General features: G+C 43.5%; 1 protein-coding gene across 5 annotated transcripts in view; it reads left to right on the forward strand.

Moving 5' to 3' along the window:
- Nucleotides 1-4,165: 4,165 nt before the first annotated feature.
- The window catches only part of PKIG (cAMP-dependent protein kinase inhibitor gamma), a 34,072-nt gene continuing 19,262 nt past the window's right edge, over nucleotides 4,166-18,975 (forward strand). For 2 of the 5 annotated variants that reach the window (XM_035006381.1, XM_035006382.1), the window contains exons 1-2: nucleotides 5,664-5,830; nucleotides 15,963-16,032. The gene's annotated coding sequence lies outside the window, so the exon portion shown is untranslated. Of the gene's footprint in view, nucleotides 4,242-5,553; nucleotides 5,831-15,962; nucleotides 16,033-18,975 lie in introns of those variants that run through there. The other 3 variants (XM_035006378.1, XM_035006379.1, XM_035006377.1) reach the window with 3 other exon arrangements.

The raw sequence follows: 18,975 nt of genomic DNA on the forward strand, positions 1-18,975 counted from the left end.
CAAGAGAGAAACCGTTCTGAGTCCTTGCATGTCTCAAAAATGGCTTTATTTTGCCTAGCTGAGGATAAATTCTAGGTTCCAAGTCATTTTCTTTCGAAAGCATTGCTCTGTTGTCTTCAGGCAGCCAGTATTGCTCAGAGGTCCAATACCAGTCTGATTCTTTTCTTTTGAATCATTTTGTTTCTCTAGAAACATGTAGGATTTTTTCCTTTTGAATTATGAAAGGTTAGGAGATTATATGTAGACATGAAAGACTCTTTCCTTCTCCTTAGCACCTGATAAACTTTTCAGTTTAAAGATGCAACTTTTCGGGCTCCTGGGTGTTTCAGTCAGTTAAGTGTCTGCCTTCGGCTCAGGTCATGATCCCAGGGTCCTGGGACCAAGTTCCGCATTGGGCTCCCTGCTCAGTGGGGAGTCTGCTTCTCCCTCTACCCCTCCCCCCGCTCATGCTCGCTCGCTCGCTCTCTCAAATAAATAAATAAAATCTTAAAAGATGCAGCTTTCGACTCTGGGAAAGTTTCCTCATGGTTTCTTAGATAATTTCCTGTTGTACTTTTCTTTGTATTCTTTCTCTGGAATTCAGTTTCAGACTGATGTTGAACTTCCTGGATTATTGTTCTATATGAACATTCTTTTTCATCCTGTAAATATTTTTTTCCCTATACTGTATTTTGAAAGATTTCCTTTTTTTATTTTCCAGTTTTTCTACTGAATTGTTCATTTCAGTTATTCATATTATTAATTCCCAAGAGTCCAGTTTTGTCAACTTCTTTTGTTTTGTGGACATGGTATCTTCAGAATCTCTCTGAAGACATAAGAATTTTCTTTCTAAAGGTTTTCACTTGTCTGAATTTTCCTTCCCATAAGAGTCCATTTTCTCTTTTTTTAGTTTCTGTCATGCTGTTGGTTTTCCTCAAATGCTCTGTGATACTTTTTTTTATTTCCCAATTGTAAACAATAACAAAAGCCTCCTTTTAGGAGGTAGGCCTTTGTTTCCTCTGGAAATGTTGTCTGTTTGCCACATAGGCCTCAGCCCTCCCTGGAAAGCTGCTAGAATCTCTGTGTACCACACTGAAGGGTACACTTTGCTTTAGGGCATCTGACCCTCAGTTAGACTGAGGGTCCTTCAAAGGACAGGATAAGGACGCCCAGTCTCATACTAGAAGGGAGGTATTCTGTGAACCTACCCATTCTTTAGGTACATACTCTCTGGGATCAGGCTTCCCTTCTCCTGCCATCTCTCCATTGGACACACTGGCTACATTAGCAGCCATCCAAGGGGGCCTAGGAGGTGGACCCTCAGAACATCAAACCCTGTAGAGAAAGCAGCCAGGTGTATTCCAAAACCAGAAAAAAAGAAAAAAACATTTCTTTGGCATCTTTTGTAGGATTGATTTCTCTCTGCCCCCAAATGACTTAATGTGTCTGATTTTTAAAAATTGTTTTTGTTGTTGTTTTTCTAAGTAGGCTCCACGTGTAGCATGGAGCCAATGCGGGGCTTGAAGTCATGACCCCGAGATCGCGACCTGAGCTGAAATCAAGAGTTGGACACTTAGCCAACTGAGCCACCCTGGCACCCCAAAACATTGTTTTCAGTGTAGGTATGGTTCCTTTTGGGCCCATATGCCAGGAAGTTAATTGGTTATTTCTGGGTGGTAGGATGATGGATGATTTTCCTTCCTTTTTCCTGCTCTTCTATATTTCCTTTTTTTTTTTTTTAACAATAACCAATTATAATTGGAAAGAAAATCTATATTTACAACTGTAAGTCTCAATCAGTGTGCTTCTCAATTATGTCCAGAAAAAAATAGGGATCTTCTAGTTGTGTGACAGAGTGATTAAGTGAATTTGAAATGGCATGACAACTGAAACTTGCCTTTGATAGGGTGAAGAGCTAATTGCATTTTGCAGCAGCTATTTGGACTAGAAGGTCAGTAGTGGTGCCCAGAATTTATTCCTCATATACTTCTTTGAACAGATACCAGTCATTTGCCAGCTGAACAAGTTCCGTGATTGATATGTCTAGAATGTCCTCGTTTGTCAGGTGGAGATAGTAATACCTACCTCATAGGACCCTCATGGGGGTTAAATGAGATAATTTATATAGAGCAATTAGAATATTATCTGGCATATGACAAACATCCATTAGAAGTTTTCGTTATTTATAGCTTTCCTTATTTTAGTAAGTGTCTCATGTACAAAATGCTCATAAATTAAACACAGAGCTTTTCCATAAGAAGCTCAAGTTCTAGCAGCAGAATAAGTAAGAGCTGCCCAGAAATAAATATGCCTCCGCGAGGAGAAAAGGCTAAGTTTCTTGAGAGAGGAACAGATAAAGTCCTAAGGAACTTCAGAGGGAGAGACCCCTTCCAGACTGGGGTGAGGGGTGGGAATGAAGGGCAGCTTTGTGGCAGAGGGGCTGTCTGGGCCCTTCAGACCAGCTCTGTACTCAGAAGCAGCCGGAGCTGCCTTTCCCCTCAGATGGAGCCAATGCTGCTGGCTGTGACAAACTGCCGGCCTTCCTGCAGGGAAACCCCTTCGAAGGCGGCAGAGGAAGGGATTCAGAACCCAGGCTGGGCCCCAGGCAGCCCTGGCGAGGAGCCCAGGCTCTGTCATTCATTCTGCTCAGCCTCGCGCAGGTTGGTCAGCCTCAGCAGCCCCCTTCGCCGGCACTGCCGTGATATGAGGGGATATTAAACCTCCTGCACCTGATGGTTATAAGGGTCCTAGAAGGTGGTGTCTAGAGTACTCAGCACAGAGCATGGCGCCAGGCCACAGAGTCTATCTGCTGTCGTCGGTCAGAAGGCCAAATGAGTGCCTGGCGTTGGCTGTCCTCTCTTCATGGCTTCTGTCACAGATGTACACTTACTCAGTGTTACAGGCAAGTGTTACAAAATATATGTGGTCGAAGAAAACAATATCTTTGTTTTTATGAATGGGCTCCTTACTATTATTTTTGTTCAAATAACAAAACATGATCTCAAAGCACTAAGAGTGATTTTGGCAAACTGACCTGTCCAGGGCCCAGCTCATTTCCTGATGCCCACTTGGGCTTCTGGGAAAAGGACACAGTAGATAATGGCCCCAGCCACCACCTCCAGTCCCTCCAAGCTGAGTGTTGCTGCTGAGAACACGCCTGACAGTTCTTGGTGGGCTTTTTTGTTCCTTGTTCATCCTGACATTCTCGAGAAATAACAGGTCCTTCTGGCTTCCTGACATTCTTGACTTTATTCATTCACTGTTACATCATCAGAGAAGAGGATGGTGACACTGAGTCAGAATTAGAAAATATTGTCTTTAGGATGTTGCCGCTTATTTTTGCAAGTTTTTTTTTTTCAAATATTTTTGAACTTGTAGTATGTGCCAGGCACTTAATCCAGACAAAGAACCTTGTAGGGTAAGCGCTATTACTATTCTCACTTTACACAGAAGTTAACTTGGCCAAGGTCATCCAGTGCTGGAAGGTCCAGGGATGGGAAGGAAACCCAGGTCTCTCTGAGCTCACAACAGGCTCAGAGTTAACAGGCTGGAGTTCTTTTCATTCCACTACAGCCCCACACCAGTTTGTGGGAAAGCCTTCAGATTGGCAAACTCCCTCCTAATGTATAGTCTGTTTGCTTGGTCCTTCCTGATTACAGCATCAAAGATTTCTGAGAATTAAAGTTTTTGTTAAGTCACAAACTCCCACAGCCTCACGCCCACCTATAAATAGCTTCTTCTTTCCCAAAAGAACTCCAATCCCACCTTCCCATCTAAGAGGTTTAAGACAAATCAGATCTGCCTCTGTGGAGGGAGGGGTGACTAAAGCCCAGACTTCCTTCAGGTCACATGGTATTTGGGTAGCAAAGCAAGTAAGTACCCCCTCTACCTAGTGGCCTGTAGTGTTTCCTTTAGGCAATAGATTGACTATCTCTCCTCTCCCCTGGCCTGGCTGAACCTACCCCTTCCCCATTTGTTTCAATAAGTTGAGCTCATTTTTCTAAGTAGAAATGATTCCATTTAGAAATAGCATTGGCATGTGTGTGGTATGTGTGCTGGCCTAAGTAGGAGTTAAAGACTCAGTTTCCAAATCTGGCCCTTTAATCTTGAGCTGTGTGACCTTGGGCATGTCACTTCTCTGTGTTTCATTTTCCTACCCAGGAACAGCAGACTAATAATTCAGCCCCTGGGCACTAATGCTCCTACAATGAGAATCAGATGAGATTATGTATGACGATGAAGCTACCACCTATCAACACTAAGTATGTACAGATACTTTCAGTTCCCTTGCATGTGTTCTTCAATTCTCACAATCCTGAAAGGGAGGCCCTATTACTCCATTTTACAGTTAAAAAAAAAAGTTCAGAGGGGCACCTGGGTGGCTCAGTCCTTAAGCGCCTGCCTTCGGCTCAGGTCATGATCCCAGGGTCTTGGGATCAAGCCCCGCATCGGTCTCCCTGCTCCACGGGAAGCCTGCTTCTCCCCCTCCCACTCCCCCTGCTTGTGTTCCATCTCTCTGTCTCTCTGTCAAATAAATAAATAAAATCTTTTTTAAAAAGTTCAGGGAAGTGAAGTCACACAGGATTCAGATCCATATCTCTGGTTCCCAAATTGATGTTCATAAGCAATATACACGTCACACTGCTTCCCTCTGTACACAGAAGTACAGAAGTTTCATTTGTCTTCCCCTGCAAGCACTCTACAAATGCAAGAGGTTATTATGGTCTCTCCTGATCACTGCTATTCCACGTTAATCCCTAAGGCAGTGCTGCCTCTTTCCATGTCCCCCAGGCCTTGTTCAGTGAATTCTTTGGGATTTTCTCCCAGAGAAACAGTTCAGCTCCACCACAATGGCAGTCGAAGGAACCAGGCTGAGCCTGGCATTGTGGACATTGGCCTTCTGACCTGTCAGGTGCTTCCTCCCTCAAGCATGTTGTCAGCCAGCTTGTAGTAAAATACTTTTATGTTGCATTTGTTGGTAAGCTCCTCAGTCACTGAATTTCAGAAGTGGAAGACCCCAAAACCATCATTTTATTGATGGGGAAACCGAGGTCGAGGGAGAGAGATGACTTGTTTGAGGCCATTCATTCAGTTCGGAGTGTGACTGAGACCAGAACCGAGTTTTCCAGGCAGCAGACCAGTGCTCCTTCTGAGCCTTGCACTTGGGCACGTGTCATCTCCCCTAAGTGAAGGACAAACATACACTGTACCCAGCATGCACCTAGGAAACTTGGAGAAATTGAACGACTTAGAAAATTGAGCAGGAGCCTAACGAGGCTAACGATCTCCACCCTAACGAGGGTATTACACACCAAAGAAGTGAATTAAAACACAGCAAAGCAAACTAGATTGCTCTCAGTCAGCAGTGACTACAAGGCAAAGGGACGTAATGCCAGGAGCCCTGGCCCAGTGAGTGGATAGGAAGCCTTTTGTCACTAAGGCTGCGCTGTTGAAAATTGAAGGAAGGATGTTAGGCAAATATGACGGCCTGGGATGAAGTTACAGCCCCCCGGCTCATTGTCCAGAGGAAATGGATCTCCCCCGTGGACAGAGAGGTGGAAACTGAGCAAGGGAGCTGAGTGGTTGACATCATCAGGCTGAGCATTGGGTTACAACAAATGGGGACTTACTTGGCCCGAGACATGGGAAACACCCACTAAAACCTCGAAGTGCATTTCATTTAGAGACACACAGAGGGAGAGAGGGCAAGAAAGAATCCAGACTGCACCGCCGGCCTGGTCTGCTAATCTCGCCAACCCTCAAAAGGGAGGCGTTTTGAATCCTGCTTTCTTAAATTCTCCCTTCGCTTGTGACTGAGGAGCCCTGGACTTTGGAGAAACTCTTTGCTCTTGTAAGTAGAACTTTATTCTCCACCGCCACCCCCACCCCCGGGGAGAGCAGGGCTTGGAGGCAGAGCTGTCTGGAGAGCTTGGCTGGCTTTATTTATTTATTGCTTTTTTTTTTACAGCCTGTCGGTCACAAAGTGTCTATTTTTATATTATGATATATTATTGCTCTGAAAATTATGGCTTTGTCTGAAACTGCCTGGGGCTAGAGTCTGAACTCAAGTTTCACAGATGGGCTCCATTCAAACGCTGTTTGACTTTTTTACCCCAAGAACGCTGACAGATCGGCTAGAGCTTTAAAAGCAGCTCCTTGCCCTAAAGATAGGTGAAGAAGTAAGTCCTTCCTTAGACATTGAGGTTTGTAAAACCTTTAGTCTTTTCTCTGATTACAAAGGAGGTACAAACAATTTTAGACACCCTAGAGAGAAATGTCTCTGGAATTGGCAATTCCTTGTAATCTTCCCCTCACAAATACAAGATTGGTATTATAAATGTAAGATACAGAAATGATCGGGTTTCTGAAGTTAGTTTATCTCATGCACCCCACTGCCACAGCAGCTGGGCAGACTCCTGAGATGGAAAGAAGTGTCGAAGACTTTAACTTTGGCTTCATGGTCTTTTTATTGCTTCCTTTTTAAAATTTGCTGCTGATGCCTAGAAAGTAAACAGAACAAACATGTAAGTAAGCACTTCAGCATTTTCTTTCTTGGGGTCTGTGCTCAGGATTCTAAACCAGGGGAGCCATTCTGTGCAGAGGGGAAGGGAGAGGCCTTGTTGCCCCAGGCCCCTCACCAGTGGGCTCCTGAGCTGACCATTCTCCTGTGGTTTGAGGTACGTGGCTCATGGCTCGCAGCTGCTGCGTGCCACCCACCTCCCCTGCTAGCAGGTGGAAATAGTTGGGAAATCATGGTTAAAGAGGAAAGATTTCAGCTTTAAGGAACAAAGGGCCACCCACGGAAACTTTGTGGCCCTGAGCAAGTGTTCCACACTCGCTGGGACTCAGTTTCCTCTTTTGTACCTAAATAAGGGGACAAAACTAGATGATCGCTATATTTCAGAATTCAGCTTGAAATGAACCGTCCGTATCTCTTTTGCTTTTGAGAAGAATCCTTAGGGCTTGAGGAGCAAAGTACTCTTGGTTTTCAGTATCCCAGAGTGGCTAAAAACCAGCACCTAGAAGGACAATTAAAAGAGGACATAAAACAGGCAACAGTAAGTTACTTCTGAGTTTTTATAGTTTTGTAAGGTTTGGTGTTCCTGAAGAAAGTCAGTGTGGTGTGCGTGTGTGTGCACAATAGGGAGGGAGGAGAACTAAGAATTAACACTATTGTGTGTCTCTAAAGTGCTCAACCCCACGTTATGCTCAGCCTTTTACATAACCTAAGGTGGTCAGTGTCATTGTTCCTAAGTCCACTGACTGAGGGTTAATCTCCGGTATGTTCCCATATCATACTGAACGCCTTCGTCGTGTTCACCTGAACTGTGCTTACGTAATTACTGGCAGAACTTCATTCACTGGGTCTCCCCTAGACCATGTGTCCCCTCTCGTGAGTTTGTCTCATCCATACCATAACCCCATTACCTGGTAGAAAGCCTGGCACGCAGGTCCAGAGGAGACCTAGCATACTCAATTTTAACAGAGCCCACCATCCTAGTCCCTAGCTTGGCAAAAAAAGAGAGAGGAAAGGAAGGGAAAATCCCTGCTGCCCTTCCTCCTCCATTTCACCTAGACACGGCCTCTGCGGCTTCAGGACAGCATGGCTGGAGCCAGAGTGCAAAGAAAAGCAGAAGATGTTGTCAAGTCTTGGATTTTTGAGTTGCCAAGGTTTCAGGTGTTGGCCGTTTAAGGGATTTTTATCTTTAAGGCTGTCAGAGACTCCAGCCCTCAGGAAGATGCAGTATTTAAAAACCGCTTGAATGAAGATCATGGTTACCAGGAGGGTTCTCAAAGCCCGTTGGCGTATCCAAGGGTTTTGGTCTTCTCCAGCAGTTCAACCCTTTGAAAGTGGACCATTGCTGCCCTGGAACCACCCATGGGCAGTGGGCCTTCAGCCTCCACCTCAGCCCAGCTCCTCAAGATCTCCAGACTTCGGCTAATTAAAAAAATGGCCCCAGCCTGGTTGGCTCAGTTGGTTGAGCGTCCAACTCTTTTTTTTTTTAATTTTATTTTTATTATTTATTTGACAGAGAGACACAGTGAGAGAGGGAACAAAGCGGGGGCAGTGGGAGAGGGAGAAGCAGGCTCCCCACAGAGCAGGGAGCCCGATGTGGGACTCGATCCCAGGACCCTGGGATCATGACCTGAGCCGAAGGCAGTCGTTAACTGACTGAGCCACCCAGGCGCCCAAGCGTCCAACTCTTGATCTCAGCTCAGATCTTGATCTCAGGGTCATGAGTTCAAGCCCTGTGTTGGGCTACATGCTATGTGTGGTCCCTCTTCCTAAGATGGTGGTGAGGAGGTGATATTCTGAAAGGAAGGTACATACATGGTTTGGGGTTTTATTTTTGTTTGAATTTGAATGTCTTTAGCAGGTGTGTTCTCCAGTTTATTACTGTCTGTGCCATTTGCTTGCCCATCTGTCACCATCTCTAGTCTCATACCTGCCCCTTGGCCCCTGTGGACGTTTACATTTGTGACCCCTGGGCTGGTGGGTGTCCACACTCTGTTGCTTCAGACTATGTAGAGTTCAGTGAGAAGTTGGGGAGGGTAGCAGTAAGAGCTCTGTCCTCACCACCTCCTAGTGAAGACGTCTCGGACAGATTACCTCATAGAGGCTGCTTCTCTTCTGTGAAGTGGGGGTCGCAATTATACCTACCTCCAGGGGTACCACGAGGATGAGACAGGATAAAGCTTGTAGTGCACCTGCTTGGCACAAAAATATATACTTGGGATTGGCTACTTTATGGTTTCCAGAAAGAGAATGTTAGCCAATGTATACAGGCCCTGGCCCCCTCAGTCATAGGTTGGCATTTGTATGAGGGATGTAGGGTCATCTCTGAATTGATCAGTGTTGAAACCCCTTGGAGTTGCCATGCTGGCTCTTTCAGCCAAGCCTTAGCACCGTTTCTTATCATTCAGTCAGGTGCTCAGACCAAAAACAGAAGTGGGTGCTGTTCTCCTGGGACTGGAGGATGCTGGCCCAGCCACTTAAGGAAGAAACTGGTGGCAGGTGTTATTTTCTGAGTGTGACAAGAAGCTGAGTTCACCCAATTAACTGCTGAGTGTTTTCACAAGGGGCCAGAAGTGATTCCTAAGTAGAGACAGATGTGGAAAATCTAAAGTTCTTGGAAACAAGTCATTAATCATGACCCAAGGCTGGGCTCACTACCTCCTGGAAATCTTTCAGAAAGGCCTTATGAAAACTTCGAGCACCGCTCATTCAAAGAGTGGTTCCTTTGGAAGCTGCAATCAGCTGCAATGCTGAGGGATTCTGAACTGCAGATTAAAATGCATTCGCTCTTACTTGAGGAGGCCGGCATTTCCTAACTTTATTTAAAAGAAGTCTCTTTAATCTTCTAAGAAATTACTACTCTTCAACTTGGCTTTTCCAAAATGAATAATGGACCTTCAGGGCATTCTAGAAATGAAGTATTGGTAGCTGATGCGTTCTTATTATGTCCCAGGGACCTAGGTCAGTCATTATGCTTAGTACTTTATAGGCGTGGTCTCTGCCTTTCAGTAAATTACACTGAAGGCGGACTAGTACAAAGCACGAGGGTGGAGAACGGGGCTATGAGGAGACAGCCTGTGGCCTTGTGAAGTTCTCAGTGTATCAGGAAAGACAGGTAGGTGAATGAACAGTTGCAATGGATCCGCATCTAGTGGATGGGAGTCCTGGTCTTGAGCTGGTTGATTACCCCCACACTTCCCCTCCATTTCCTGATTCTCAGAGCTCTACCAGCATCTGCATTAGGGAGAAATGAAAGCTACACCCTGCTGAAGCTTGCGCTCCTGGCACCTTCCTGCCCAAGGCTTCTGACGAAAGACAGGAACTGTTCCTCACAAATTGCAGGGGCCCCACCCTGGAGGACCCTGAGTCTACAATCCTAAATTTAGTAAGGAGACATAAGGACGGGTGATTCTGCAGTCTAAGATCACCACTGGATTTTCTGCTGGTTTGTTTTTATAACATTTATTGAGGTGGTTTGTTTTTTTTCCCAGATTATGAAATTAGAACATGTTCATGGAAGGAAAACTAGACAGTACAGAAAAACACTTAAATCATCACCCAGTGGTTTCACGTCTCTGATTTTTTAATAAGGCATGGCTAGGTCAGAGGTGAACTTTGTTAGATCTCTTACACACATTCCAGTTTGGCACCAGAAAGTTTCTGCCAGTGTAAGAAACTCCCCTTTAGCAGTACATGGTTGTCCTGTCCTCACCCCCTATCCTCTCACCCACACACTACCACTGCTTTTCAGGTTTCACTTCTAATATTCTGGGCAGAGTCTACCTATCTCAAAGGTGCTCATGCCTTGTACTGCAGTCCCCTAGGTAGGAGAAGCCATTGTCTGTGGTAGGTTAGAGGCTGTAGCTTTCCTTTGTACTTTCCTGTGTGTGAGCAAGAATTCATCCACTGTTCAGAAGAACCCTTGTGTTTAGGCATTACACAAGGCGCTATGGGGAATACCAAGGTAAATTAGACTTCTAAGTAGCTTGTAGTCTGATAGGAAAAAAAGACTCAGATAACTCTCACACAGGTCATTATGTGCCCCAAGAGAGGGACAGTGCCATGGAAAGCCTGAGAAAGGGGGACAGTAGCATTTGAATCAAGCCTTCATTTCCACATAGTTTTAGCTAATATTCATTCAGCACCTCATTATCTGCCAGGCACTGAGCAAGGTGATAGGTGGACAGTATTTCATAAAACAAGCATGATCCTTCTCATGGTCGTTCACAGCCTAGGATGTATGGTGGTGTTATGAAGTGAATAAACAGGAATGTGGTCAGGGCAGGCTTGTTTGAAGAGGCAATGTTTAAAATGAGATGAGGTGTCCATTAGGCCAAGAGCTAAGGTAGGAGGTGGGGAAGAAGGGCGTTATAGGAAAGAATAATCCAGGTAGGGACAGGTACACATGTGCAAGGGCCCAAGGCGGGAAAGCATGTGGAATGTTGGAGAGACTAAAGGGAAGCCAGCGTGGCTGAAGCATAGAGGGGAAGGGAACTGAGGAAGAGGTGGAGGTAAGGGTTCAGAGAATTAGTCTGGGGCCTGATGATGATGATTAGTCAGTAGGCCTTTGTGGGTGGTATTTGCTGTGTGGGGGGTGGATTGAGGGGCAGTCGCAGTAGTCATGGGGAGAGAGGATTGGTGTTGTGTAGGACCACTGGGGGGGTGGATGGAAGAGGTAGATGGATTTGAAACTACTAGAGGTAGAAACTTAGTGGCTTCTAGTCTGTACCAGACCCAGGGCTGGGCCGTGAGGCCGTAGAGACAAAAGAGATACATCCTCTGTCTCCTGGGCTTTAGAGGTCTAGTGGCATTGCAGGTTGGGTAGGATGTGGGTGGGCAGACCCAGGAGCATGGGATTTCCTTCCCATAGTCAGCAGCTCTATTCCAGTAAATGAGCAAATTTTCTCTCCAGGGTGGCATAAAATATTGCTCCTAGACTAGAGTTATTTTCCTAAAGGGCAGGAAGAGCTGTTCCTCCCAAGGGCCTACTTTTATTCATTGGCTTGTCTGTAGTTCCCCTTTCTCCCTGTGATTTCATACCTGAGCTTCCTGCTGGACTTGGGGTTTGGAGACCAGAGTTTGAGTTGCAGCTCTGTTACCAACTTGCCACATGACTTAAAAAGATTCTGAACTTTTCTGAGTCATTTTCACCTGTAAGTGGGAATGATACTGATCTGATACCTGGGTCATTGTGAAGATGAAATGAGATAAGGTATCTTAAAGTGCTTTGTAAAATATCAAGTGCTGTAGAAATGTGAGGTATCATTATTATTTCAATGCAGTATTTATTACCAATGAAATAAAATAACAACAGTTAAAAGCAGAGCATTCCATCAGGGAAGGCCAGAGTGTACCTTGCACGTAACTCTGAAATGGCAGATTCGGTGTAGTAGCTGTCCTTCAAGAGCTTGTTGGGAATGCTGTTCTTCATCTCTTCTCTTTTATTTCATCCACTGGGATAAACCATTTCCTCTCCTCCTCCCGTCAGAGTGGTTTGCAAAAGCAAGCCATTTCACTTCTCTGGATTCCAGAACCCATTTGATGTAGAAGCCAAAGCATCTGCTTGGAGACCAAGAGAGCCTGTGAGCAGAGATGAGGGGTTTGTAGGCCTTTGGTTCCCAGCAGCCAGTTCACTCCCAGGAGTGTATTTAATTGGTTTGTGGGGAGGAAAGCAATCAAGGGCACCGAGCCATAGAAAACAGTCAACAGCACAGAATCAGCCCACACACCACCTCAACAGGGCAGTTTCAAGCCGAAGTTTTAGGCTTGCTTTTGGATTTTAACATGGGAAATGATTTTTTTTCCTAAGTAATATTTTTCCCCTTCTTAAATAAAAAGCGTAAGTTACTTAGGAATTAAAGTACCCCTTTTCCCCATCTATGAAGCTTTTTAAAAAAATTTGTCTTCCAGCTACTAAAACGTTCTATTTTGACCAAAAAAGAAAGTGACAGTAAGTGGAGTTGACTATCCCATGTAAAGATAAATGGGTAGTATATAACATAGCTTAGCAGAGTTTTTCTCTGCTTGTCATTGTTTTTGTTTTCATTAATTTTCCCTAAAGTAATACATATGCTCATAGTAACTAAACAATTTGAAGAAGTTATAAAGAAGAAGTTACAATCTCTCCTTTCCCCTTACTTCCCATTTCCATCTTTCTGAAATCAGTTTGGTATATATCTTTTCTCCAAGTTCAGGATGAAATGGATGTAGGGTTTGTGTAGATGTGTGGTTATTTGTTTTGTCGGAAGTGGGATCATACTTTTATTTTGTACTTTATTTTTCCCACCAAATAATACATCCTGGGTAGGTATAAATTTAATGCACCCTCTTAAGTAGCTTCAGGGCTGTAGACCTAGAGGTCCACAATATATTCAGCCATTTCTCCTTTGACAGATATTCAAGTTATGTTTTGCTTTCACTAAAAATATTGTTGTGTTAAATATCTTTATGTACATATCCTTCTCTGCTGGTGCTTTTACTTATTTATTTATTTAACTTGACATATAGCGGACACATAATGTTACATTAGTCTCAGATATATAACATAATGATTAGACAAGTCTGTAAATTATGCTGTGTTCACTACGAGTGTAGCCACCATCTGTCACCATACAACAGTATTGTAACACCATTGACTATACTGGTGCTTTTATTTCTGTAAGTTACATTTTCAAAAATAATACTGTATATTAATGCACATGTTGTACATGTATTTGACATTTTAATAGAGAATATCATTCTACTATATAAAGAGTTCTAGTAATTTACATCCTTCCCAGAAATATAGTACTTCCATTTCCCTAAATCTTTACCAATATTAGATGTTCTTTCCCTTCTTCCCCCCCTACCCTTTGTCTCTCCCTCCACTCTCCATTCCCCTCCTCGTTCCATCCCTTCCTCTATCCTGTTTTATTCTGTGACCAATCTGATGGCAGAAAATGGTGTCTCATCGGTGCTTGCCTTGTATTTTCTTTACTACTAGTGAGATTGAACATTGTTTCATGTTAATTGGCCACTTTGTTTTCCTCTTCTCTGAATTTCCTTCACTTTTTCCTTAGGAATTTTTTGCTTTTTTTCTTAAGTTACAGGAGCTCTTTATATATTTATATATTAAAGATTCTATATGTATTGCAAATATTTTTCCTAATTTATTATTTGTTTATTAAATTTCTTCTGTTTTTTTCTTCAGTGTCTGGATTTCTTGCCTCGTTTAGTAATAATTTCCCCACCTCGAAGTTATATAAATATTTTCCTAAACATGCTTCCAATACTTTTATGGTTTTAATCATTTAATCCTGAACCTTTAATCCCTTTGGAATTATATTTATCCGTAGCAAAGAGGTAGTGGTCAAGCTTTGTTCTAGATATGCCAGCACCATTTATTAAATAAGCCATCTTTTCTGTTTTGCATTGAAATTCCATCTTTGTAAGGGGCGCCTGGGTGGCTCAGTCGTTCAGCGTCTGCCTTCGGCTCAGGTCATGATCCCAGAGTTCTGGGATCGAGCCCCGCATCGGGCTCCCTGCTCAGCGGGAAGCCTGTTTCTCCCTCTCCCACTCTCCCTGCTTGTGTTCCGTCTCTCGCTGTGTCTCTCTCTGTCAAATAAAATCTTTAAAAAAAAAAAAAAATTCCATCTTTGTGATAAATAAGTTCCTTTCTTGTATCCATTTCTGAACTCGCTGCTTTAGTCCATAGACCTATTTGTCTGTTCTTATGTTACAACCATATCTTTTTCTTAAGTCTTTATAAAGTAAATTTTTATTATCTCTTAAGACAAATCCCCTGTTTACATTTTTAAATAATTTTCTTTCCTATTTCTTGGCTAAATTTTGGGGAATTTATCATTCCATGTGAACTTTAAAGTAATTTTAGCCATTTCACTGTCCCCAAAAAGCTATTTGTATTCTTATTGAAATTTAATTAAAACTATGTAGTAATTTGGAGAGGATTAATGTTTTTGGATAATTAGACTTCTCTACCCAGGAACATGCTAACTGGTTTGAAACTTAAGTGTTCTATTTCTATATTTCGTCATTTTACCTTAAAAGTTTTAAATAGGCATCATGGATATATTGTCTCAATTAAACAGTATTCCTGCTTATCCTGAATAAATAAGGACCATGCAAAGTTTTAGTTCTGATCTCTCTTTCATCCTTGACACTCCTACTGTCAAGTATGTAATATTGTCAAATTTGTGTTTATCTCCCCACTTAGCTTTGTTTCACTCAATCAGTGTTTTAAATTTACCAATACACTGTACTTACTAATTGTGCTCACTGTTGATTCCAAAATCTCACTCACTTTCTGTGTTTGGTTTCCTTTCTGTTGGAGAATGTTCTTGGAGTCAGAATGGCAAACTTGCTCAGTCTTTGTCTGAAAATGTCTTTTGCACTCTTGATATTTTAGAATTCTAGATAGACAGCATGTACAATGATTATGAAAGTTATGTGTGCTCTTTAAAAGTTTTCTTTTCTTTTCTTTTTTTATTTATTTGACAGAGAGAGAGACAGCGAGAGAGGGAACACAAGCAGGGGGAGCAGGAGAGGGAGAAGCAGGCTTCCCACCGAGCAGGGAGCCCGATGCAGGGCCCAATCCCAGGACCCCAGGATCATGACCTGAGCCGAAGGCAGACGCTGAACGACTGAGCCACCCAGGCACCCCTAAAAGTTTTCAATCAAGGGACGCCTGGGTGGCTCAGTTGTTTAAGCAGCTGCCTTCAGCTCAGGTCATGATCCCAGTGCCCTGGGATCGAGTCCCGCATCAGGCTCCTTGCTCAGCAGGGAGCGTGCTTCTCCCTCTGCCTGCAGCTCCCCCTGCTTGTACTCTCGCTCACTCTCTCTCGCCCACGCTCTCTCTCTCTAACAAATAAAATCTTTAAAAAAAAAATAAAAGTTTTCAATCAAAACAGAAATTTTTCATGTAAAAAATAAAAATCTTTCACTCCTTTTCCCCACAGTTTCCGAGTCCCAGAGAGAGTGTTAATAGTTTGCTGATGGCCTTGTTCTGTGTAGATACCAAAACTGTGTATGTGTGTACAAATGCTGAACTTTTCTAAGAATAAACAGTCATGTTCATATTTTTATTAAAAATGATGCACTTTTTAACAACAGAGCATTCACATTTTTCCTTGTCAGTACAACAAAATCTTTCTCATTCTTTGTAATAGCCGCCTAGTTTCTCACCGTATTGGTACACTGTAACTTAACTCTTCCTATTTCAGACATTTAACTTGTTTCTTCCTTTTTTTTTTTTTTTTTTTTTTTTTTGGCTATTACACAATATGTTTACTGAACATCCTTTTAGTTATTGGAACATACCTATAGCATAGATTCCTAGATACTTGGCTGACCCAAAGGATATGCACATTTAACATGTTACTAGATATGCTTGTCTTCCCAAAAGATTGTTTTAGTTTACAACCCTAGAGTGTGTCTGGCTCTAATTTTTGTTTTTCTTCTGGTCCCTTAGAATCTCCACACTGATTAGTCAACAGTGGAAAATCTGAAGAGATGCAAGTAGGAAAAAGAAACTAAACCAGGTGGGTAGTCACAATGCTCATACCACTCTACCATAGTAACCCAAGTGTTCGTAACCTTTCTTTCTGTTTGAACAAATAAAAGAAATAGGTTCTGAGTGAAATTAGAAAGGAATTTTGGTCCCATGAAGAAAAAGCAGGATGGCCCTTTACGGAAGCTATTCAATATCACACTGCAGTTTTACAGACCGTTTCTTTATAGCATCAGAAAAACAATGTACTTCTAGCAGCTCCAAAGAGAATGGGTTTCTTCAGCCATCCACTTATGCTGATGGAATCGTATACAGAAGTTATTAGCAAATTTAGGCATGATGCCAACTTCCCTGTCCACCAGTTGTGGCAGAGCTATTTTCATAAAGTCTAGGGCACATTATGGGAATTTTAATACTGTGATAGAGGAGCAAAAGCAAGCAAAACCCAGCCTGGAGAAGCAAGCACAGCCCACAGGTCTGATGAGGAGAGATGGTGCGGGTCCCTTCCAGTTGGACGAAAATCGCAGTTCATGAAACATGAATTGCCTGCTTGGAAGTATGGCCACTGGGTCAGTGTTCATATTTAAACATTTCTGGCATCAGTCAATCATTTTTAACAGCCTCTGATCCATGGTTCAGCCCCCTCCCCTCCCCACAACCTGCCCACCCTCTTTCGGCTCTGTCTCCCTGCAGTTAGAGCAGAATCTCCAGCCTCTGTTTCTTAGTCCAAGGCCTAGTAGTCCCGGGAGCTTGGGGGATTTCCATCTCCTTTGAATTTCTTCTCATGTCCTAGCTTGCCTCCAGCACCTAAGATTCCTTTTCTCTGTTGCTGGCAGAGTGAGAGTCTATCTGGCCGCTGCCCTAGGGCTGGAACTCCCCAGATGCTTATCAGCAGGGCTTCTGGGCCTTGCCCTACAGTAGCTTCCCGATCTACCAGGCTTGTGTCCTGCTCTGACTCAGTGCCCCTAGGAACCCCCTGGATGCAGCTGTTTGCAGTGACTAAGATGCGGCAGTCAGCTCCCAAGACTGAGTATCTGGCTACGGCCAGTTTAGGAGGGCAAGCCTTCAGAAGACCTCTGTTCCAGCTGCTGTGGGAGTACTGGGGCTCACAGCCACTGAACCTTGAGGATGCTGGGGTTATAGGAAGTCTAGAGCTGGGGTTTTTAGCCAGGGGGTTATGGGTAGCTTCTGGGATTCAGGATTTCCCCTGTACTTATGGGTACAGTATATATAAATATACTTTTCTGGGCCAAGTGTCCATCGCTTTGCTCAGATTCTCAAAGGTATCTGTGACCTCTGAATTTTAAGAACCATTGGTCTAGAGAAAGCCTAAAATGTTGTAGACCACTGTGTCCCCCTGGGCACTGGCCTCCCAGATCCAGGATCTTGAGAGACCTCACCAGGCCTCTGGGTTTTTCTGTTTGAGGGTGAACTGGGACAAATTACCTGGTATCACTGACGCTGAGAGCCTTCCCATGGGATGTCCCAAAGTCCAATCCTGAAATTGCACTTGCAGCCCCTGTTTCATCTCATTGAACACAGCAGGTATATTGAACACTCTGGGCGGGCTTTCTGATTTCTGAGTCCTAGTCCCTCCAGGCAGCTGTACTGACAGTAGTGAGAATAGTGTTGATGGCTGAAATTCAGTCTGGCTCCCCACTGCCAGGAACAGCAATCAATGCTTTATCCATATCATCTCCTCTAACTCCCACAGCCCTCCAGTGAGGTTGCTACTGCTATTTTACAAATGGAGAAACAGAAGCACAGAGAGATCTAGTCACTCACCAGAGATCACAGAGCCAGTAAGTCAGTAAGTGATACCTGACCCATGCCCATGAGCTTAATCACCAAGCTTTATGGTGAAAGTAAAGGACGTCGACAGAAAAACTAAAGTAAACAGCAAAAACGGGGTCATTTAGTGTAGGGCAAACTGCCCTGTATACTGTAATAGTGAGAGCGTTGCATTATATGAGAAGAATTTCTATCCATTAAATTCAGATAAAGGTTTTTTTTTTTTACAGCTTTATTGAGATGTAACTCATAACCATACAATTCACCCATTTAAAGTGTACAATTCCATGTGACCTTCAGTATATTTATAGAGTTGTGTGTCTTTCACCATAATTAATTTTAGAACATTTTCATTACCCATCACCTTCCCAACCCGCCATCCCTCCCCAGTCCTAGGCAACCACTGATCTACTTTCTGTCTCCAGATGAGGTTTTAATACTTACAAAAGTAACAGTGTGGGAATCTTGGTGATCTGGAGTGAGTCATTCCCTGAAAGATAATTAGACAAATGAAATCTGACTCTAACGTATTTTATAAATGGCTTTATTGGCTAAGAAGCTACAAGCGTGTCTTTGATATGCCCGAATTGGGGGTTGACATAAGCAAGAAACAAGTTTTTTTTTTTTTTTTAAAGATTTTATTTATTTATTTGTCAGAGAGACAGAACACAAGCAGGGGGAGAGGCAGGCAGAGGGAGAAGCAGGCTCCCCGCCGAGCAAGGAGCCCGATGTGGGACTCGATCCCAGGACCCTGGATCATGACCTAAGCCGAAGGCAGCCACTTAACCGACTGAGCCACCCAGGCGTCCCAAGAAACAAGTTTTTTCTGAGTCCTTTCCATTTGTCAACACTGCCTGTCAAGTAGCCTCTTCTCGGTTAGCAGCTTAAAACAATGGCTTCGTGGGGCCACACTTCTCCGCTGGTGTCAGAACCAGTGGTAACTCAGCACAGGATCTTTTTTTCTGTCATCTGAATCCCGGGTGTGGTTTCTCTCTCTGCCTTGCTGTAGTTGTCGGTGTGAAGGCTGCTCATGTAGATGCCTGTCACTCTTTGAAATTCAGGAGACAGTATGCACAGGATCTTGCCAGGCCCTCGGAGGATGTCCAATTGCATGCTCTCTTGAGCTTTTTCATGTTAGCAGCTCCATTGTATTATGTCTCCTGATTCATTCATTTATTCACTC

This window comes from Mirounga leonina, unplaced genomic scaffold (assembly GCF_011800145.1).
Source record: "Mirounga leonina isolate KUSES-001 unplaced genomic scaffold, KU_Mleo_1.0 Mir_150, whole genome shotgun sequence".
Classification (NCBI taxonomy): domain Eukaryota; kingdom Metazoa; phylum Chordata; class Mammalia; order Carnivora; family Phocidae; genus Mirounga; species Mirounga leonina.